Source organism: Balaenoptera physalus (genome assembly GCF_965194825.1).
Source record: "Balaenoptera physalus genome assembly, chromosome: 1".
Taxonomy (NCBI): domain Eukaryota; kingdom Metazoa; phylum Chordata; class Mammalia; order Artiodactyla; family Balaenopteridae; genus Balaenoptera; species Balaenoptera physalus.
Window position 1 is genome coordinate 2,995,314 of NC_138882.1, and position 20,991 is coordinate 3,016,304.

Consider the following 20,991-nt stretch of genomic DNA (forward strand, 5'->3'; position numbering starts at 1 on the left):
ACCCCTACTAAAAACATTCACTTCCACGGTACAGATTCCTATGGGATGGAGAGGTACTCCACACCCCCTTTCATCCTCCTAAGACGTTCATCACTTTGTGTCCACTGTGGGTGGGCAGCCCAGGATTTCAAAGGAACTGTTGGGGAAATAGATACTTTATTTATAGCTCAGGGGATGTTTAAAATTAACTGTAATACAAAAACAGGGCCCTTAAATAGTCAAATTAGACACTTGGTTTTTATTGATGAACAGAACGAAGAGAATAGAACCATAGTCCTAATATGTCTTCTGCCAAGAAGAAAATTTGCTGACAGAGGTGGGATGAACAGCTGTAAACTCAGAAGTCAAGCCTATTTGTACCGCTTTTCAGAAGATTTGCATTTGGTGTGGTGAAATTGCTTACCGAATTGTCCATTCTCCGTAGAGCTCTCCTGGCCTCGGTTCTTCCATCGGCTGCTTCAGTGTCCTCACAACATGGCAGCAGGATTCGCCTGGAGCAAGTGACCCAAGACCACAAGGCTTATAAAAGATGACTCGGTAGTTTACGTAATAATCAGATTTTCAATTTATTTACTCCTGTCACTCACATAAATAAAGCACCTTAATTGCCTCTTCCTTTTTTTTAATAGGTCCCTTGACAAATATTCTTTGGGGGCCATCAGCTACAATATGTTTTGTGTCTTGAGGTAAGTTCTTTCCTTCAGTAAACTGTTTTCCACCAGACACTTCCAGCTAAACATCCAAAAGGATAGTATGTCATTTTACAGAATAACTGTATGTAAGAAAGCAATAACACCCCATAATAATGATGTGTTATAGCAGGACCACATTATAGTATGACTGCACACAGAATTATCTCTTCTGAAACATAATGACCAAATACAGTAAATGTTTGAACTGTGCTAATCTATAAGTTGCATACCACCCTAACATCCAGGCCTGAACAGAATTCCAACATAAGAAAAGAGGGTCATTGCCTTAATTTAAAATCTCTTAACGAAGATTAGAAGCCGCATTCAATTTAAAAAAACCACTCAGCATTGCTTCAGTTGATGAAATGCTGGAATAACAATTGTAATTCGAAGGACTGTGTTGTGTTGCTTTAGACATTCCAAGGGGACTAGAGAACAATGCTGAGTAAAACAATGAAGGGGACAGTCTAGCCTAGTGGAAAGACAGACTGAGTGGCCTCAGAGGGCTTGTTCAACCCTTGAGCTCTGTGACACTTCAGTGGTTCCTCACAGTTTCATGAAAGTTAATAAAAATGGTTTTGTCATACTCTTTTTTAAAAAAAATCTATTAATTATTGTAGTTTAGAACAACATTACATGGTCTTTACTACAAGCTGTTTTTTTTTAACTGATTCAGTAGGACCCCAGGTACTTTTTTGCAGAGGAACTTCTCTAAAAGAAAACAAATTACCACTTTTTCCAGGCAAATATCTTAGTTCTTTCTAAATCCCAAACATTACGTAAAAGATGCTTGCCAAGAGTATGATTGGGTTTTGATCAAAGGTCTTATTGAAACACATACTTTCCTAATTGCATCCTTTCCCAAAACTTCTTACAATAAAAAGTGACAACATAACTAATGAAGGGAGAAAGTCAGGCTCTACATAACATGTTCGGTTTGCTTTACCTGGTGTGTGTGTTTTCAGAATTTGTAAAAAAACAAAACAAAAAACCTACCACCACAACAATCCCTTGAAGCAAAGTTGTATGACGAATAAAGTGTTCCAGCCAAGTTATACATCTCTGCAAAGGGAGGTTTGAATGGCAAGTGCTGGGCAGGACGGAGCCCTCAGGGCAGCAGAGCCCCTGGAACAAAGAAGCATTCAGGAGTCTCCAGGCCACTGCACGCTCCAGTCTGTCACTAGCTAAACATGAGGCTGCTGGAGCTGTTAGTGGGGTTTGCCTGGAAAACTCAAAGGCATGGAAAGAAACACATTGAAGTGTGTCTGGCATCTGCCCATGCACTGCACTTCTGATAGACCAAATATTATTTTGGCACATGTATTATTTCATTAGCTAATAATGAGCTTTTACCATTCAGCAAAACTAAGACACTTCAAGCTCAGTGTATCATGCTCCCAATTTGGTTTTTGTTTGCTTTTTTCCTTTAACTTCACATTCTGTCTTAAAGCACCTAACCACGTCCTAACCATCAATGTCAAACAATCATCAAAAACCACAGTTTACTGTTTAAATTTGATAAGTCACTTTTTTAAAAAAAGGCAATCATTGCAATCATCTTGGAGGTGTGCAGAGGCCAGCTTCTCCTCTGCAGGTTGTAATCTTATTTTAGGGCCTAATTAGAGAAGATTCCTTTTTGATACTTTACTGGATTTCAAGGAATGAGTTACAGAGAATGTTCTCCCGGAAAAGCAGAAATAAAAATAGTGTAAGAATGGATTAATGTAACAGTTCTCAACATTTTTTATTCTCAGCTGCCCATTTTTAACTCCCTATATCATTTGTCAATTTAAATACCTAAAACAGAAGAAACATGCCCAATTAGCCTTTTTAAAAAAGGCTTAAAAATACAAGAAGACTACACATGTGTAAAAGTTTAACTCACTATGTCCCTCTGCTGCCATTTTTGGGTTTTTCTCAGCCTGCGTGTGTCCCTTGAACTGCCCTCACACCCCACCCTCACCCAGCACCCCTTCGTGGCAGGTGGAGACCCAGGTGCATGAGGTGATGCTGGGAAGAGAAAGAATCACTGCATCCAGGTGCCCTCAGGGCCGTGAGTTCTCCCAGCTCTGCACTTGACCACAGGGTGACTTACCTCACTGGGACTCAGTTTTCCCATTTCGAAGTAGGGTGCTGAAGAAGGCGTTAGGAATGGCCTAAGTTAAATTAAATCACCTTTGGCATCTAAGTCTGCCTTTTAAAACAGTTTCTATAATTACGTAAAGAATTACCCACTCTATACATAGAAACAATGAAATACTACTCAGCCATAAAAAAGAATGAAATAATGCCATTTGCAGCAACATGGATGGACCTAGAGATTATCATACTAAGTGAAGTAAATCAGAGAGAGAGACAAATATTATATGATATCACTTACATGTGGAATTTAAAATATGACACAAATGAACTTATCTACAAAACAGAAACAGACTCACAGACATAGAGAACAGACTTGTGGTTGCCAAGGGGGAGGGGGTTGGGGGAGGGATGGACGGGGAGTTTGGGGTTAGCAGATGCAAACTGTTATATATAGAATGGATAAGTAACAAGGTCCTACTGTAGAGCACAGGGAACTATATTCAATATCCTATGATAAACCATAATGGACAAGAATATTTTTTAAAAAAGTATAGGTACATATAACTGAATCACTTTGCTGTACAGTAGAAATTAACACAACATTGTAAATCAACTTATACTTCAATAAAAAATATTAAAATTGAAAAAATAAAAAAAAATTTTAAGGTTCTGAACTTTAAAAAAAAAATGACCCACTCATATTATTTTCAATTTGCTCCCTTTATTTTTGGTCTTGGGCCTGCGTCTTTAAAAATTCTTTTCCTTTCCTCTGGTTCCCTTCTCCTCCTGGTTGCTCAGCTGTATTCCTCTCTATCCCTATGTTCCCCCCCAAGCCTGGTTCACAGTTTCCTTCATCATTCTCCCAATTTTATTAAATACGACTGTGTCTTCACTCTTTCACCCTAGTAAAGTAATTTTGGAAAACACTGCTTGATTTTAAATGATTTATTCATTTGCTGTGTTATAAGTAGAAAATGCTAGTATTAAATCAATGTATCATAAGACATTCCTACTCAAGTTCAAAATGTTAGAATAATAGGACTTGTATTCAGCAACTACTGCAACTATTTGAAGGTATAAATCAGGCAGGACTTGTTTTGCTTTGTTTTAAAATATTTCAGGAAACTTACTTAGAATATTTCAAGAACATTACAGAAAGTTACAGAAAATAGCATAAAGTACTGACCATTGATCTTTGTCAAATCTGAATATTTTGCTATATTTTCTCCAAGTTTTTAAAAATAAAATGTTACAGGTACAGTTAAAACCTTCTATATGTTTTCCCCATCTCATTCCTCACCCTCTGCTTCCCATGTATACATTATACACTGAACGTTTTTTCCCTTACTTCTTTTTATAATTTTATTACATATGAATGTGTAACAAATAAAACACGTTACTGACATATGCTTTTAAATTTTATATTAATGATATCAGACCATCTTTCAGTGTTAACATTTACCCATGTTGACCCACTTAACTCAAGTTCATTCATTTTGATTGTTGTATAGCATCCTTTTATATGAATATACTACAGTTTATTGATCCACTTTACTATTAGTGGATATTTAGGTGTTTTCTAATTATTTGCTATTGCAAACAGTGTTACAGTAAATATTCTTGTACTCTTGGGCACATGTGTGAGAGTTGCTGGGGGTTACAAAGATGCACCTTTTCAACCTAAATATGTATTTCTCAATGGCTCTCAAAAGTGTGTGAGTTTCAGGGGACTTCCCTGGTGGTGGGTGCAGTGGTTAAGAATCTGCTTGCCAATGCAGGGGACACGGGTTTGAGCCCTGGTCCAGGAAGATCCCACGTGCCTCGGAGCAACTAAGCCCGTGTGTCACAACTACTGAGCCTGCACTCTAGAGCCCATGAGCCAAAGCTACTGAGCCTGTGTGCCACGACTACTGAATCCCGTGTGCCTAGAGCCCGTGCTCTGCAACAAGAGAAGCCACCGCAATGAGAAGCCCGCGCACCGCAACAAAGAGTAACCCCTGCTCGCAGCAACTAGAGAAAAGCCTGCGCACAGCAACAGACCCAACGCAGCCAAAAATAAATAAGTAAATAAATAAATTTAAAAAAAAAGATGTCTCCTCGGTTGTAAAAACGTGTGTGAGTTTCTCCTGGTCCACATCCATACCAGCTCTTGACATCATCAGATGTTTACATTTTTTCTGATCTGACGTATGGAAATGCAAGATCATTTTCGTTAGAATTTGCATTTCTCTGATTGCAAGTGAGTTGGATCATTTTTGTTTCATGTTAATTGAATTTCTTCTGTGACTTGCCTATTTTCATCCTTTACCCATTTTGCTTCCCTTTTCTCATTCCCAATATTTCTTCCTTGTGTTTTTCTCTTATTTTCAGATTAGTCTTGCCAGAAGCATGTCTATCTCATTAATAGTTTTAAAAAGTAACTTTTGGGGAATTCCTGGTGGTCCAGTAGTTAGGACTCGGCACTTTCACTGCCAGGGCCCGGGTTTGATTCCTGGTCAGGGAACAAAGACCCCACAAGCCAGGCCGCACAGCCAAAAAAATAAGTAAATACAAAATAAAATAAAAACGAACTTTTGTTTTTGTTGATCTAGTCTCCCTTTGTTTTCTGTCTTGTTAATCACTGCTCTTACCTTTATTTCCTTCATTCTATTTTCTTTGGGTTTACAGTGCTGTTCTCTTTATTACTTCTAAAGTTGATTCTAGCTCACTAATCTTTACTTTTTTTCCTTTTTTAATGTGACTATTTAAGGCCATAAATTTCTAAGAACTCCTTAGTCTTTGACCCACAAATGTTGATGTATATTATTTTTCAGTTACAAGAATTGTCTAGTTTATATTACTTCTTTCTTGACATGATAATTATTTGTGTTTTTATTAAGAAAAATTTCAAAGCATTATGTTCAGAGAGCACATCCTATGTATGATACTGATTATTTGATATGTGTTAGGATTTTTATTGTGCTCCTGTGTGATGTATTTTATATATGTTCCACGTATGCTTGGACAGATTGGATTTTATCTAATTATTTGTTGCAAGGTTCTTTTTTTTTTTTTTTTTTTTAATTAATTTATTTATTTATGGCTGTGTTGGTTCTTCGTTTCTGTGCGAGGGCTTCCTCCAGTTGCGGCGAGCGGGGGCCACTCTTCATCGCGGTGCGCGGGCCTCTCACTATCGCGGCCTCTCTTGTTGCGGAGCACAGGCTCCAGACGCGCAGGCTCAGTAGTTGTGGCTCACGGGCCCAGTTGCTCTGCGGCATGTGGGATTCTCCCAGACCAGGGCTCGAACCCGTGTCCCCTGCATTGGCAGGCAGAGTCTCAACCACTGCGCCACCAGGGAAGCCCTGCAAGGTTCTTTATATGTGCATTTGATTAAGGTTGATACATGTGTTTTTCAAGCATCTGTATCTTTTCTAATTTTTGTCTGCTTTCTATGTCAATTACTGAGAGAGGAATATTCATACCTCAACAATATGCTTGTTCGTGTTTCAGTTTCTCCTTGTACTTTGGACAATTTTGGCTTCGTATACACTGACGCTATGTTATTAGGTGCCTGCAAGTTTAGAGTTATTATATTTTTCTGGAAAATTGTTTCCTCTTATCATTGGATAGTTACCCTCTTTGTCCCTGATAATGCTTTTTGGCTTAATCATGGAGCTTTCTTTTGTTAGAATTTACCTAACATAGCTTTTCCCATCTTACTTTTTCACCCTTTTGGTGTCCTTACATTTTAAGTTTCCTGCTTATTGATGAGAGACAAACAGGTCGTCCCTGAGGCTCATTCCCTCCTACATTTGGTAGCTTAAGGAGAAAGTAGCTCAGCAGATTAACTCGATGGAAGGACAGGCTGATACCACATCCTAGTAGCGCCAGCTTCCTCTTCCTAATAAGTCCATTTCTTCCATCAAGAAGATCCCACTGTTTTGCTGTAAAATAGATGTTCCTTGCCTCTCCTTCCAACATCCTTAGAAATATGTAGAACAATAAAGGGGGGGGCCTCTTTTTGGATCCTGTGACACATCACAAAGTCCCCACTTGAGCACATTTCTCTGGGGGATAATGAGAGATGGGAAGATCGTGTGCCCTCTGTTGTTCTTGGCCTCTAAGTTTCCTCAACAAACAGCACTTTAATTTTCCATCACATGTAGCTAGTGGTATATATTAGTCTGCTCAGGCTGCCAGGACAAACACCATAGACTGGGTGGCTTAAACAACAGAAATTAATTTTCTCCTAGTTCTGGAGGTTGAAAGTCCATGATCAAGGCTCCAGATGACTTAGTTTGTGGTGAGAGCTCTCTTCCTGGCTTGCAGACAGATGTTTTCTCGCTGTGTCTTCACATGGCCTTTCCTTGGTGTGCACATGTGCACATGCGCGCACACACACACACACACACACACACAAACAGCAAGCTCCCCAACGTCTCTTTTTATAAGAACACTAATTCTATCAGATCAGGGCCCCACCCTTATGACCTCATTTAACCTTAATTCTTCCTTAAAGACCCCACCTCCAAATACAGCCATACAAAAGGCTTGAGAAAAACTCCAGTATAAGCAGTGAGAGGTAAGATAAATGATGTAAGGTTATTTTTATATTTCTTTAAATTTAGAGAATTTATCAGAAACATTTAGTCAAATATCTCCTAATAAATTTGGTATGAAAACATGCGCTAAGTCAACTATCACATGAAGCGTTAATCATTCTGTTATTACTCTAATGTTAGCCAAGAAGGGTTTCATCTTGCATAACATCTATAATAAAGAGCAAAGTAGATGAGGAGATCATCTTAATGCATTCTGTAACTCATTCCTTAAAATTAACTATCAATTATAATTGTTTTGCCTAAATTCTAAAATGTCTTTTAAAGGAAATTTGGAATTACTGCTCTTTTTAAAAAAATAAATTTATTTATTTATTTGTTTATTTTTGGCTGTGTTGGGTCTTCGTTGCTGTGCGAGGGCTTCCTCTAGTTGAGGCGAGCGGGGGCTACTCTTCATTGTGGTGCACAGGCTTCTCATTGCAGTGGCTCCTCTTTGTTGCAGAGCGAGGGCTTCAGTATCTGTGGCTCATGGGCTTAGTTGTTCCGCGCGCGGCATGTGGGATCTTCCTGGACCAGGGTTTGAACCCATGTCCCCTGCATTGGCAGGCAGATTCTTAACCACTGCGCCACCAGGGAAGTCCTTGAATTACTACTCTTATCCAATATTCAGAGAGGGAAATTTTGATGACAAATCAATAACATATTGCTTTAAATATTTTATAGAAGGTGTTTTAAATAAGATACTTGAAGTGATAATCATTTTTTCAATAATCAATTTCCAGTACTTGCATTTAGGTGCAACTTTGCCTACCAAAAACCTTGAAAGAGCCAACGTACATCTACATTAGCAATAAAAACTGTCATAAGTCCTTTAGGTGGTGCTTGGGTGAAATCAACTTCTAAATACTCAGCTACAGTGACATGGCAGGGTTTCTTAATCAGAACTGTTTTGGTTTTGAGCAATAGAAATCTACTCAAGCCATCTGGAAAATATACTATATAAATGGTTTATTATAAGTAATTAGGTTATCACAAGGAGCCTCAAGAATGGGGCAACGTGAAGAATTAGACAACTAAATAAGAAAACCAAATTAGAAAACTAAGCCTCTGCACTCTTACTTGGGGACTCTGTGGCTTCCCGTGTTCATCACATTTCTCTCTTTCTCTCTGCAGACCTCTTTCCCTGTGTTCATAGTCAAACATTTGCCCCCATTCGCTCTCAAGTATAATCATAACGTAAACCTGAAAATGTATGAAAGGACTCTCTAATTTCAGGTAGCCATATCTAACAACCAGGCTCAAGGCTCAGGAGTAAAGGTGATTTTTTCAACAATTATCTAAAAAGTTTAGAATTCTTATTTTCATTCACCAAACTCAGGAAGGAAACTATTAATTTTTGAGTTGGTTTATCGCTGGAGTTTCATGAGATTAAATGCAAGTCTGAGGGATGTGATGGTTTCTTTTTCCAAACCACCATATTTGGAAATATAAGACATGCTCCAATTTTACAAAGAAATCTTTCATTGGGAAAATTAAATACTTGTCATCACACATGTATTGATCCTGCCTTGTTCTCCGTCCCTTCTTCCCGGGACCCCTTCATCAGTCCCCGGCCTCTGGCCCCCGTTGCTCTTTGCCTGTGTCCCAGGTAGGACTGCTCACTCTTAACTGTCCCTCCTGAGATACTAGCTGAGGTCAGAGCCCGGGCTTTCCACCACCAGGGACAAAGATCACGTGTCAGACATGTTGCTTTCAACACTCCAAATTAGTTTTAAACAAGTGAGGGGAAGATGAAGGTTTGGCTGACTTATCTGTGGAATAGGCAAATTCAGATCCAGGTGATGACAGATAATCTAGACAATTCCATTTCTGGACTTGTTTTCCTGCATTAGCCAGACAATTAACTCGGCAATTAAAACTCACCAGATAATCTCATCATCTTTCATTTGGCAGTTTCTCGAGACAAAGCATGGCTACTTGCTTCATTGGGAGCAAATGCTGATTTTGTACTTAACCTGCCCTGTGCCGTCATAGGGCACAGAAGACTCCTGCTGACTAACAGAGAAAGAATTGGAAAATGGGAGTTAGGTACAAGTTTCAACCTTTAGAGAATGAGGAGCCTTTGGGTTAAGGCTCTCCTTACATCGTTTAAATCTTTGAAATGAATCATGACTGATTCATGGCCCAGCTATTTTATTTTATTTATTTATTTATTTACTTTACTTTCTTTATTTAGTTATTTATGGCTGTGTTGGGTCTTCGTTGCTGCGCGCGGGCTTTCTCTAGTTGCGGGGAGCAGGGGCTACTCTTCGTTGCGGTGTGCGGGCTTCTCATTGTGGTGGTTTCTCTTGTTGCAGAGCACGGGCTCTAGGCGCGTGGGCTTCAGTCGTTGTGGCTCGCAGGCTCAGTAGTTGTGGTGCATGGGCTTAGTTTCTCCGCAGCATGTGGGATCTTCCCAGACTAGGGCTCAAACCCATGTCCCCTGCATTGGCAGGTGGATTCTTAACCACTGCGCCACCAGGGAAGCCCCCAGCTATTTTATGTCTAAAGGACTGACATCTTGATTTTTAAATTGACAACAGTAAAAAGTGAAAGTCTTTCTTTGAGAAACTGGTATCCTTTCAGATCATTTCTGTATCTCTCCAGAAATGATGTTGCAAAAGGCTAATGATATATAATCAGATTTACAGAGCAAATCAGTTCACATCATTTCATTGGTTCTACTAATATGCTTACTGGTTATGCAGAGGAAAATATATTGTTGTTCCCATCTCAGAAATAGAGAAAGTGGCACAAAGCCCTTTTAGAGTCCTGGCCCACAGATCGCTGGCAAAACAGGGAGTGAGCCGGTGGAGGCCTGCCTCCCATGTTTTGAAGTGCTATCTTTTTTCCTATTTCCTGGCTCTTCTGTGTTGAAACGCTTCATGCCTTTAGTTGGGAAATGCCTTCATTAGAAATACAGTTTAGTCATTCTGGCCTTTTGGAAGTGGTTGTAAAATGACTGATCCTCGTGTTTTGGTTTGTGTTGGGATGTTTCAGAGCTGGGCGGTCCAGAAGATAATTTAGGGGCAATAAGGGCTAGCAGAAAGCTCCCAGGAGGTGGGAAAGCACTGAATTATCAGCACCATTAACACCACCAACGAACACTCCCGAGAATCTACTGCAGGCTAAGTCTGGAGGCATAAGACCAAAACAGACAAACAAATAATCATGACGTAAACACTGCCCTCACGAAGTTTCTAATGAGGTGTGGGGCATAAATGTAAACGTAGATGACAACGTAAAGTAATAAGGCTACGTGTACGGTGAGCACAGTTTTCAAATGAAATTTGGGTGATGTGGACTAAGGGTACTTATGGGGGTGGAACCTCTTATTTTACTGCCAATCAGCAGATGGAGCTCAGAAGAAGGGGTGATTCTTAAGCACCTGGGCTGGTTGGTTAGACCTTGTGGAGGAGGCGTGGCTTGAAGGGAAGCCTTCAAAGAACATTGGAGCATAGACAGGCAGAAAGGAGGTAAGGAAGGCATAACAACAAAACAGGAGATGGCATGGGTGTGGGACTTCCGCGTACTGTTAGTTGGAATAGAGGGAATAAGTCATTAAGAAATAAACTCGGGGGCTTCCCTGGTGGTGCAGTGGTTAAGAATCCACCTGCCAAGGCATGGGACACAGGTTCGAGCCCCGGTCCGGGAAGATCCCACATGCCGCGGGGCAACTAAGCCCGTGCACCACAACTACTGAGCCTGCGCTCTAGAGCCTGTGAGCCACAACTACTGAGCCCATGCGCCACAACTACTGAAGCCCATGTGCCTAGAGCCCGTGCTCTGCAATGAGAAGCCCACGCACCACAACGAAGAGTGGCCCCCGCTCACCACAACTAGAGAAAGCCCGCGCGCAGCAAGGAAGACCCAATGCAGCCATAAATAAACAAATAAAACAACTAAATTTAAAAGAAAGAAACTTGAAGAGCACGTAAGGGCCAGGTGGTAGAGGGCTTTGAATGCCAGCTAAGGACATATGAGTTTACAGGTAGCGTATGGGCTGAACTTGGGTGGATGCAATTAGGAAGTGATTTTACTTACCACCACTTGCTGAAAACATACTCCAAATAGGATTTCTCTTCTTCACCCCTTGAGTGACTATTTGAGCAAGGTCCAGAGTTTTCAGGGCAAACTTAGGGCTTTGACTAAATATAAACAAACATGCCAGTCCCTCATCCGGTCAGAGCTCCTCTCTTGCCCTCCGCTCAGGCCAGACCTCTGGTTTGGGAGCCAGCAACGGGTGGGCGTCTGGTCTGTCCCTGCTCTATATCCGCCCCCCACCACGGCTCTTGGCTTCTTTAGGGTTGGAGACAGTGGCGGGTAAGGGATTAGAGGGAAAGTGGCAAAGTCTATTTCTCACATCTGGTGATGTTTGTAATTCTCGTTTGGCCACCTAATGTGTGGCGGGCATCCAAACGCTGGCTCTTTCACACAGCATGTAGCGAGGTCTTTGGAAGTCCCACCGGCTGTCCTGTTACAGCACTGTTCCTGGCCTTTATCACCTCCATCCCCTGGTGGATCACCCACAGTGTCCCTCTGTAGGGAATCTAGGCAGATGGTTCTCTTGGATGGGGTTCTTCCAAGATCATCCTTTCCCAGCTACTCGCCGTGGTACTCACTTTGTCCACTGGAAACATTGCACATCCTTGCTCCAGAATTGGACGATGCTCCCCGGAACAGCAGACTATTCCCACTGCTGCCTTTTCTTCCTGCCCTGACACCATGGGCAACTCCAGCTCAGCTCCCCACCCGATGAATTTTCCAGGGGAGAGTTAGGCACTAGTCCCTACCTTCATCCTGTATGACCCAATTTCCTGGGGACATTTTCTCCCCCAAATGTTATGTTTCCACATTAGTAGCAAAACATCCGGCTGGAAAGTGAGATTCCAATCTCCCCTCTTGTAGATAGCGCCAATCTCTATAAATGGGTCAATTGGGATCCCTTCTTTTGGTTTGGAGGTGGGAGGGGAAGCAAAACTACAAGACTTTCTACTCACATTTGAGTTCCCTTACTACCAAGAATCTCACTGATGAATCTCTTCTGTTATAAAGGTTGGAAATGGGGGATGGTATTGATTATTGATGGATCCATTTGGTCACCTCTTAGTTAGTCCTGCAGGGATGTGTCTAGTCTCTTTCTTAAATATGGGTACATTGTCACCCGTTGTCCAAGCCTTGAGGCTTTCACTGAAGTACTGAGACAAAATCTCCTCCCACATCCTGTGACATGGGAAGTGGGAGTCCAAGGAGGAGGAAGACATGAGGAAAGGGAACACATTTAAATTTTCTTCATTACGATTTGCCTAGGACTCTAGTGATCTGTCTGTGAGCTTCTGCAAACCGTCCTAAATGATACCATTGGCTTGTTGGCTTGTTGGGCTGTGGCTGCCTGAACTGAACTTGAGTGAGCTCTCACAGGCCCTAAAGATTGCAGTTTTGTCTCTTTGCCTCATTGGTATCATATGTCCAGCCACGCGAGTCCATCTACCTCTTTCCTGCTTCCCATTAAGAATCGTTCTGATGCTTTATTTTCGAGCAGTTGCTAGCTAATATTCTTTCAAGCTGAGCTTAAAGGAATATTTATGCACCTAAATGTGGGTATTATTTTCTCTCCCAAGTTATGTTCCTTAAAGTAAATCCGTTTTCAGCCACGAATGCCTGCATCCCATCTCCAAAATGAGTTTTCAGTACATTCCTCTTTGATGTGTGCTCTCCACGCAGATTATGGCATGCATTTGAGGTGTCGTGTGGGAAAACTTGGGGTTTATGATTTTTTAATTTTTAAAAATGTTTTGAACGTTATAGCAGTAGCCCATGCTTCTAATAACAAGTGCAACAACATGGAACGAACATATATAAAAGACGAAGCTAATTGTCTCCTCTTTTTCTACCTCTGCCCCAATGCCATCCATTCACTGCTGCTACCCTGAGATAACCAACGTCAGTATTTTGTTAACACATATACAAATATATATTTAGATATGCTGGGGGTTTATCTGTTATCATACTTTATACAGTTCCAGATTTTCCAAGATTCAGTACTGAATCCCAACTTTCTTTTAAGTACTCTCAGCCCATGCAGCCCAAATTACTTTTTTTTAATCTGACAGTTTATCATAGATTTCTCTGCAAGTTAGTAGATCTATGTCTATAACAATGTTTTCTAATTTCTTCATACATAATCTCCCTCACACACGTTATTTTACATAGAAGAGTTTATTCCGTGTATACTAGAGTACGTTCACTTTGCTTAGTCTTTCCATATTATTTATTTATCTGCATCCTCTCCTTCTCTCCTCTCCTGCTCCCCTATCCCTCTGACCACCCCTTTCTCCTCCAGGGAATTTGTGCAAACAAGATGATGCATATTTTTCTGTGTTTTTCTCCAGACATATAACTATACATAGATATGTAGATTTTAAACCATTATTTGCTTTGCAGAAGTGAAATTATATTATATACTCTGCTCTCATACTTTAGTTTTCTCTTGCAATAATGTCTCATCCAAATCCCTTTATGTCAACTGGCAGAATGCTAAGGCATTCTTCTTCATGGCTGCATAATATTTCACAGTGTGAATGAATGTAACATATTCAGCCATTCCTCTCTCAGTGGACATGCACTTTGTTTCAAATCTTTTTCACTATGAATGACCGCATGCAGGATCTTCATTGAGGCATGCAGGAGCTTTTGTTGTGGCACACGGGCTTCTCTCTAATTTTGGCATGCAGGTTTTCTCTTCTCTAGTTGTGGTGCGCCGGTTCCAGAGTAGGTGGGCTCTGTAGTTTGTGGCACACGGGCTCTAGTTGGGGTGCACGAGCTCAGTAGTTGTGGCACGTGGGCTTAGCTGCCCCACGGCGTGTGGGATCTTAGTTCCCTGACCAGGGATTGAACCCACGTCCCCTGCATTGTAAGGCGAATTCTTTACCACTGGACCACTAGGGAAGTCCCCTATTTCTGAGTTCTTTATTCTAAACCATTGAACTACGTGTCTTTCCCTCTTCCAAATCCACACTCTCTTAGTCACTGTAGCTAGATTACAAGCCTTACTATCAGGTAGAGTGATTCCTCCCCTTTTATTCTTCTTTGTCAAGATAGTTTAGCTATTCTAGGACCTGTTCCATATAAATTTTAGCATAAGCTTGCCTATGTCTTAAAAAATCTTTGCTGGGATTTTGATAGGAACTGCATTGAAGCTACAGGTTGATTTGGGGAGAATTGACATCTTTACTCTTTGGTCTCCCAGTCCATGAACACAGAATGTCACTTTATTTATTTAGGTCTTCTTTTATTTCATCAACATTTTACAATTTTCAGTGTACAGATCATCTACATGTTTTGTTAAATATATACCTAAGTATTTCATTTTCTTTGGGGTGATTGTAAATGGTATTGTGTTTTAAATTTCTTTTCCACATGTTCATTGTTAGTATGTGGAGATACCCTGGGTTTTGTGTGTTGATCTCTTATCCTATGATCCTGCTGAACTCAGTTCTAGGGTTTGTTTGTTTGTTGCAGATTCCTTGGGATTTTCTATGTACACAATCGTGTTATCTGCAAATAGGGATAATTTTATTTCTTCCATTCCAGATGATATGCTTTTTATTTTATTCTTGCCCTAGAGCAGCGACTAGACTTTCCAGTACTACGTTGAATAATAAAATAGTAATAAAAGGGGACATCCTTGTCTTGTTCCCAATATTAAGGAGAAAGCATTTGGTCTTTCACCATTAAGTGACATTTTAGCCATAGGATTTTGTAGATTCTTTGTGAAGATGAGGTAATTCCTCTCTATTCCTATCTTGTTGTTGTTGTTTTTTTTAATCTTGAATGGGTGTTGGATTTTGTCAAATGCCTTTTCTTTGTTAATTGATATGATCATTATGATCTTATGATTTTTCTTCTTTAGTCTGTTGATATAGTGATTACATTGATGGATTTTCAAATGTTGAACCAGCCTCACATACCCAGAGTAAATCCCACTTGGTCATGGTGGATATTTTTTTAAAAATACTATGTTGGAATCAATTTGCTAATATTTTGTCAGAATTTTTGTATCTAAGTTCAAGAGAGATACTTGTCTGCAGTTTTCTTTTGTTTTACTGTCTTTGTCTGATTTTATATCAAAGTAATACTGGCCTCCTAACACATGAGTCAGGAAATATTCCTTCTGTTTCTATTTTCTCGAAAAGACTAGGTAAAACTGGTATTAATTCTTCTTTAAATGTTTGATGATCTCTCCAGTGAAGACATCTGGGACTGGATTTCTTTTAAGGAATTTTAAATTACAAAATCAGTTTTTTAATGGCTGTAGAATGATTTAGTTTCTCTATTTCATCTTGATTGAATTTTGGTAGTTGGTGGTTTTTAAGAAATTTGTCCATTTCTTTTAAGTTGTCAAACTTATGAACGTAAAGCTGCTCATGGGATTCCTTGAAGGATTTAAAGTAGCATCCCTGATATTCTGTTTTGTGTCAGCTCTCTTTACTTTTGTCAGTCTTGCTAGAGATGATCAACTTAGTGATTTTTTTTTTTTTTAAGAACGAGCTTTTTTTTCATTGATTTTCTATGTTTTTCTATTTCCAATTTCATTAATTTTTATTCTTTTTTTTTTTTTTAAGTCTCCTTCTACTTGCTGCGGCCTTATTTTGTTTCTCTCCTTTTAGTTTCTTGAGGTAGGCACTTAGATGACTGGTTTAAGACCTTTACTTGCTTCTAATGTGAGTGTTTGATGCTATAAATTTCCTTCTCAGCACTGCTTTAGCTGTATCACACATATTTTGATATGTTGTATCTTTACTTTCCATTATTTATATTTTTAAAAAATTTCCATTGAGACTTTCTCTTTGACCCATGGGTTCTTTAGAATCATGTTGCTTCATTTCCCCATGTGCAGAGGAACTAAGACCTCTGGCCAACAGCCATCCAACTTGCTGGTCGTATGAGTGACCCATCTTGGGTGCAGATTCTGCAGCCCCAGGTAAGTCTTTAAGTGACTGTAGCCCTGGCCCACACCATGAGTTCATCTTTGTAGCCTCCTAGCTAAGCCACTCTTGATCCACAAAAACTGTGGGAGATGATTAGTATTGCTTCAAGCCCCTAAGTTCTGGGGTAATTTGTTATCTATCATGGATAATTAATACAATATAAGCTCTGTTCAGATTAATTTGTTATTTTAGCTCACTTTCTCAAGTTTTTTCCTCAACTGGTGGTTTGTCTACGATATATTCTCTGAATCCTTGTATATTTACAAGTATCTTTCATTCAAACTGATGGGTAAGTGATAATTCATCTGGGTATAGAATTCTTGGATTTCAATCCTTTTCTCTTAGCACTTTGCAAAGTTTGCTCCACTGTCTTTTAACCTCCAGAACTGAAGATAAATCACACGCCTGTCTGATTCTCTTTCTTTATAGTTTGCTCATTTATTTTTCTGGAAACTCATAAGATTTTATCTTTATGTTGAAGTTCAAAAATTTTACTCATATATGCCTAGATATGGTTCTCATTAATTATGCCTGGAACTTAGCCGTTTGAAGCTGCAGACTCTGGTGTTTCTTCAACGCAAAAATATTTTCTTCTATTTTTATCTCTTCTCCACCTGCTCCTTGCCCTCCTTCTAGAATCTATCCTCCAAGGTCCATCTTCCAAATCTCTTATCTTTATGTTTTTGTTTGTTTATGCAATTTCTATCTCTTTGTACTTTTGCTCTGTCATTTGAGATTTTATTCCATTGAATTTTCCAGGCCTCTAATTTGAGTCTCAGCAATGGCCTTCATTTTATTAAAATTTTAGTCAGAAAATAAAGGTTTGATTTATCTAGAGAGCCTCTTTTATGCTGCACATAGATCTCCTTCGTGTTATTAGTTTTTTCTTACTGTTTTTCTTACAAGTTGTTGTCTGTCTCTTCCAGCGGCTCTATTTCTTAAGGGACTTTATCTGATAGTTTCATTTGCTCCTTCTCTTTCTGGTTGTGGAATTCCTGGGAGAAGCTTAAGTATCAGTGGTCTAGGGAGGATGGAAGGACAATGGTCTCTGATTGTCTGATGGCATAGCAGCAGACAGGTCCTCAGGAAGGAAACCCTTTTGCTCCCTGATCTCCTTTAATTCTCCTGGCCTCGGTTTGGTTCTTCTCCAGCTCTTTGGGGTCAACAAGAATATACCCATGTACAAGGGGCAGAAATCAACCTGCTGGCAGGCCAACTATCATGGCACAATCAGGGGGTCTGTCTACTAGACATCACTGTTTTTAGTTCTTCACATCAGTTCTATCCTACCCTGCCCCCCAACCCCCGCCCTGCCCAGAGTGAAGAAGGCATCACACAGGTCTGTGATTCCCACCCCTCTTGCCTACTGAGTGGCCCCAGCAGAAGGAGTTGGAATGCAGTTGGAGTTGGAAGCAGAGGGAACGTGAGAGACAGTAAGCTGCAATCTTCCCCTTGCGTAAATTTGAAATTAATTATTTTTTCACATTCATTCAGATCATCTTTCATGTTAATTGGATAGTGCACTTTTGTGAGTCATCTAAATATAAAAACATACTTGGAACTAAAATTCCAAGAACATTTTATAGACTCCTTACAGAACTCCAGCCAACCAAATGATTTCTGTTCAGACTCTCCAATGTGAATGTTTATATGTAGACATCAAGCATGAGAAATGTCAGACCTGGCATAAAAACGGAACAAACGGCAGAATCTATGGTTTTAGAAAGGAACGGTTATTTGATCTCTGTGCAAACCTCAGCATATTTCTCCTCTCTCTTTTTTTTATCCTCTGGAAAGCTATAATTTGAATTTAAGAGCAGTAGTTAGGAGCAAAATGCTAATCAAAATCAGAAAACCATACATTAAGCCCTCTCATGAGTGAGGCACTATGTAAAGCAGAACCCAGCACCCGTTTCTGAAGACTCGAAGCACTTTTTCCGACCCCAGCATCAGCCCCTCACTGTCCCAAATTTCTTCTTGCTGATCCCAGGATTTCCCCAGATGGCTCCCTTTCTTGGCTACGAACAGTCCGGTTTCTCTTCCAGAAATCCCCTTCTCCAAGGTTAGCCTCAAAGGGGGCTACTCCTGCCATTTTTGAAGCCAGACACGAGCCTTTTCATTTGAAGGGCTTTCACTGCTCCACGTTATTGAGAAACAGGGAATTAAAAGTAAACAAATGTTGGAAAAGCTACAGAAGTTTAAGAACTTACCAAAAGTTATCTTAAATACGTGTCCTTAGGCCGCAGTAAAATGTAGCTGAGGCTGGGATGCCTCATCCAGCGTCTTTCTTTGGTTGCTCACATAGAGAGTTGTAAGCGCCAGCCTTGCGGGGCTTCCCCCTTCTGTTTCTATCACTCTTATTCCTCTGGCTACAGCTCAGGGAGACTTCCTCTCCCAGGCCCCCACCCTGAGCCCCTCTCCTTTTCTATCAGGTTCGGATATTCTGATGATCTTATTGGAGTAGAACTTTGGGTGCCCTAGTAATTCAACCAAATGCCTACCGGCATTTGAAGTGGGTCATTTATATCCCCAGAGCAGTTCTGTGTCTATAACCTTCATACAGGACATGTCACTAAATTATTCTTTAACAAGTATCACAGATGGAGGGAATTATAAAGCAATTATGAAGTCAGTGTCCTTAGTTTTCAGTAACAATCAGGCTCACGTGTAAGTAAGTCACAGCTCCAAATCTAAGTGGGGTAATGTAAGTTGGAGAAGAGGTTCAAAGCAAATTCAAATGATTAAGGACTTCCCTGGTGGTGCAGTGGTTAAGAATCCATCTGCCAAGGTAGGGGGCACGGGTTCGAGCCCTGGTCCGGGAAGATCCCACATGCCACGGAGCAACTAAGCCCATGTGCCACAACTACTGAGCCTGCGCTCTAGAGCCCGTGAGCCACAACTACTGAGCCTGCGTGCCACAACTACTGAAGCCCACACGCCACAACTACTGAAGCCCACATGCCACAACTACTGAAGTCCACGCGCCTAGAGCCTGTGCTCCGCAACAAGAAAAGCCACCACAATGAGAAGCCCGCGCACCACAACAAAGAGTAGCCCGTGCTTGCCACAACTAGAGAAAGCCCAGGCACAGCAATGAAGACCCAATGCAGCCAAAAATAAATAAATATATTTTTAAAAATTAGAAAGAAAATTCAAATGATTACTAAAGGTCTGGAAAATAAGAATATACTAAGAAGATATATAGTTTATCAACCTTGGTACTATTAACACTGGAGGATAATTCTTTGGAGGGCTGTGTGCATGTGTGTCCGTGTGTGTCCGTGTGTGTCTCTGTGTGTGTGTGTGTGTGTGTGTGTGTGTGTAGAACCATCCTGTGCACTGTAGGGTGTTTAGGGCATCCCTGTCCTCTACCCACTAGAGGCCAGTAGCATTTGCCCTCCAGTTGTGACAAACAAAAAAGTCTGCAGACATTGCCAAATGTCCCCTGGGGATAAAATCACCCCGGTTGAGAATGACTGGGTTAAAGGAGTTAAGATATTCAGCACAGGGGGAGAGATAAATTAGGAGTTTGGGATTAACATGTATATATAGAATAGATAAACAACAAGGACCTACTGTATAGCACAGGGAACTATATTCAATATCTTATAATAACCTATAACGGAAAAGAATCTGAAAAAGACTATATATGTATATATACAATTGAATATATATACAATTGGCAATATATATATATATATACATCTATATATAAAATGGAATCACTTTGCTGCATACCTGAAACCAACATAACATTGTAAATTAACTCTACTTCCATTTAAAAATGGTTTTTAAAAAAGAAATCATAAAAAAGATATTCAGCACAAAGCAGAGCTTTTAATACAGGGTTCAAATACACGAAGGGGCCTCACACTGATGACAGTCAGCTTTCTAATTCCACTGAGGACAGAGGAATTTCAACCCAACGGATTTGGATAAAACATAGTTGATTAACTTCTTGTGAGGCTTGTTACGTAACTACATGGGTTACTAAAAAGGACTGGAATTCCCTCCTCTGCCCATCTTTTTTTTTAAATTAATTAATTAATTTATTTATTTTGGCTGCGTTGGGTCTTAGTTGCTGCGCGCGGGCTTTCTCTAGTTGCGGTGAGCGGGGGCCACTCTTCGTTGCAGTACAAGGGCTTCTCTTTGCAGTGGCTTCTCTTGTTGGGGAACACGGGCTCTAGGCACGAGGGATTCAGTAGTTGTGGTGCGTGGGCTCAGTAGTTGTGGCTCGCGGGCTGTAGAGCACAGGCTCAGTAGTTGTGGCGCCCAGGCTTAGTTGCTCCGTGGCATGTGGGATCTTCCTGGACCAGGGATCGAACCTGTGTCCCCTGCACTGGCAGGTGGATTCTTAACCGCTGTGCCACCAGGGAAGTCCCTGCCCATCTTTAAGATGAGATAAGCCCTTTGTTTCTAAGGTAACTCTGATGCGGTCGTTCGTTAGAGGAGAAGATGTGATAGAACACCTTTCTGTTCCCCTCTGCCCGCGTCCCTTGATCTGGCACAAGGCAGGAGCCTTGCGGGGTTCGCGTACCTGCTACCAGCACCACCCTGTCGATCAAATGGGCCTTTGCCAAACAGACAATGTGAAGTATGAGTGTTGTTATTATTTTTACCTTATTAGGAAGAATAGAGGAATCCATAAAA

The 20,991-nt window shown here is 40.6% G+C and overlaps 1 long non-coding RNA gene across 1 annotated transcript; it reads left to right on the forward strand.

Moving 5' to 3' along the window:
- The first annotated feature begins 510 nt into the window (after positions 1-510).
- Positions 511-20,371, forward strand: LOC309661965. The gene is made up of 2 exons (XR_014264396.1): positions 511-5,811; positions 6,123-20,371. It is a non-coding gene; the product is annotated as an uncharacterized lncRNA (long non-coding RNA).
- Positions 20,372-20,991: the final 620 nt, after the last annotated feature.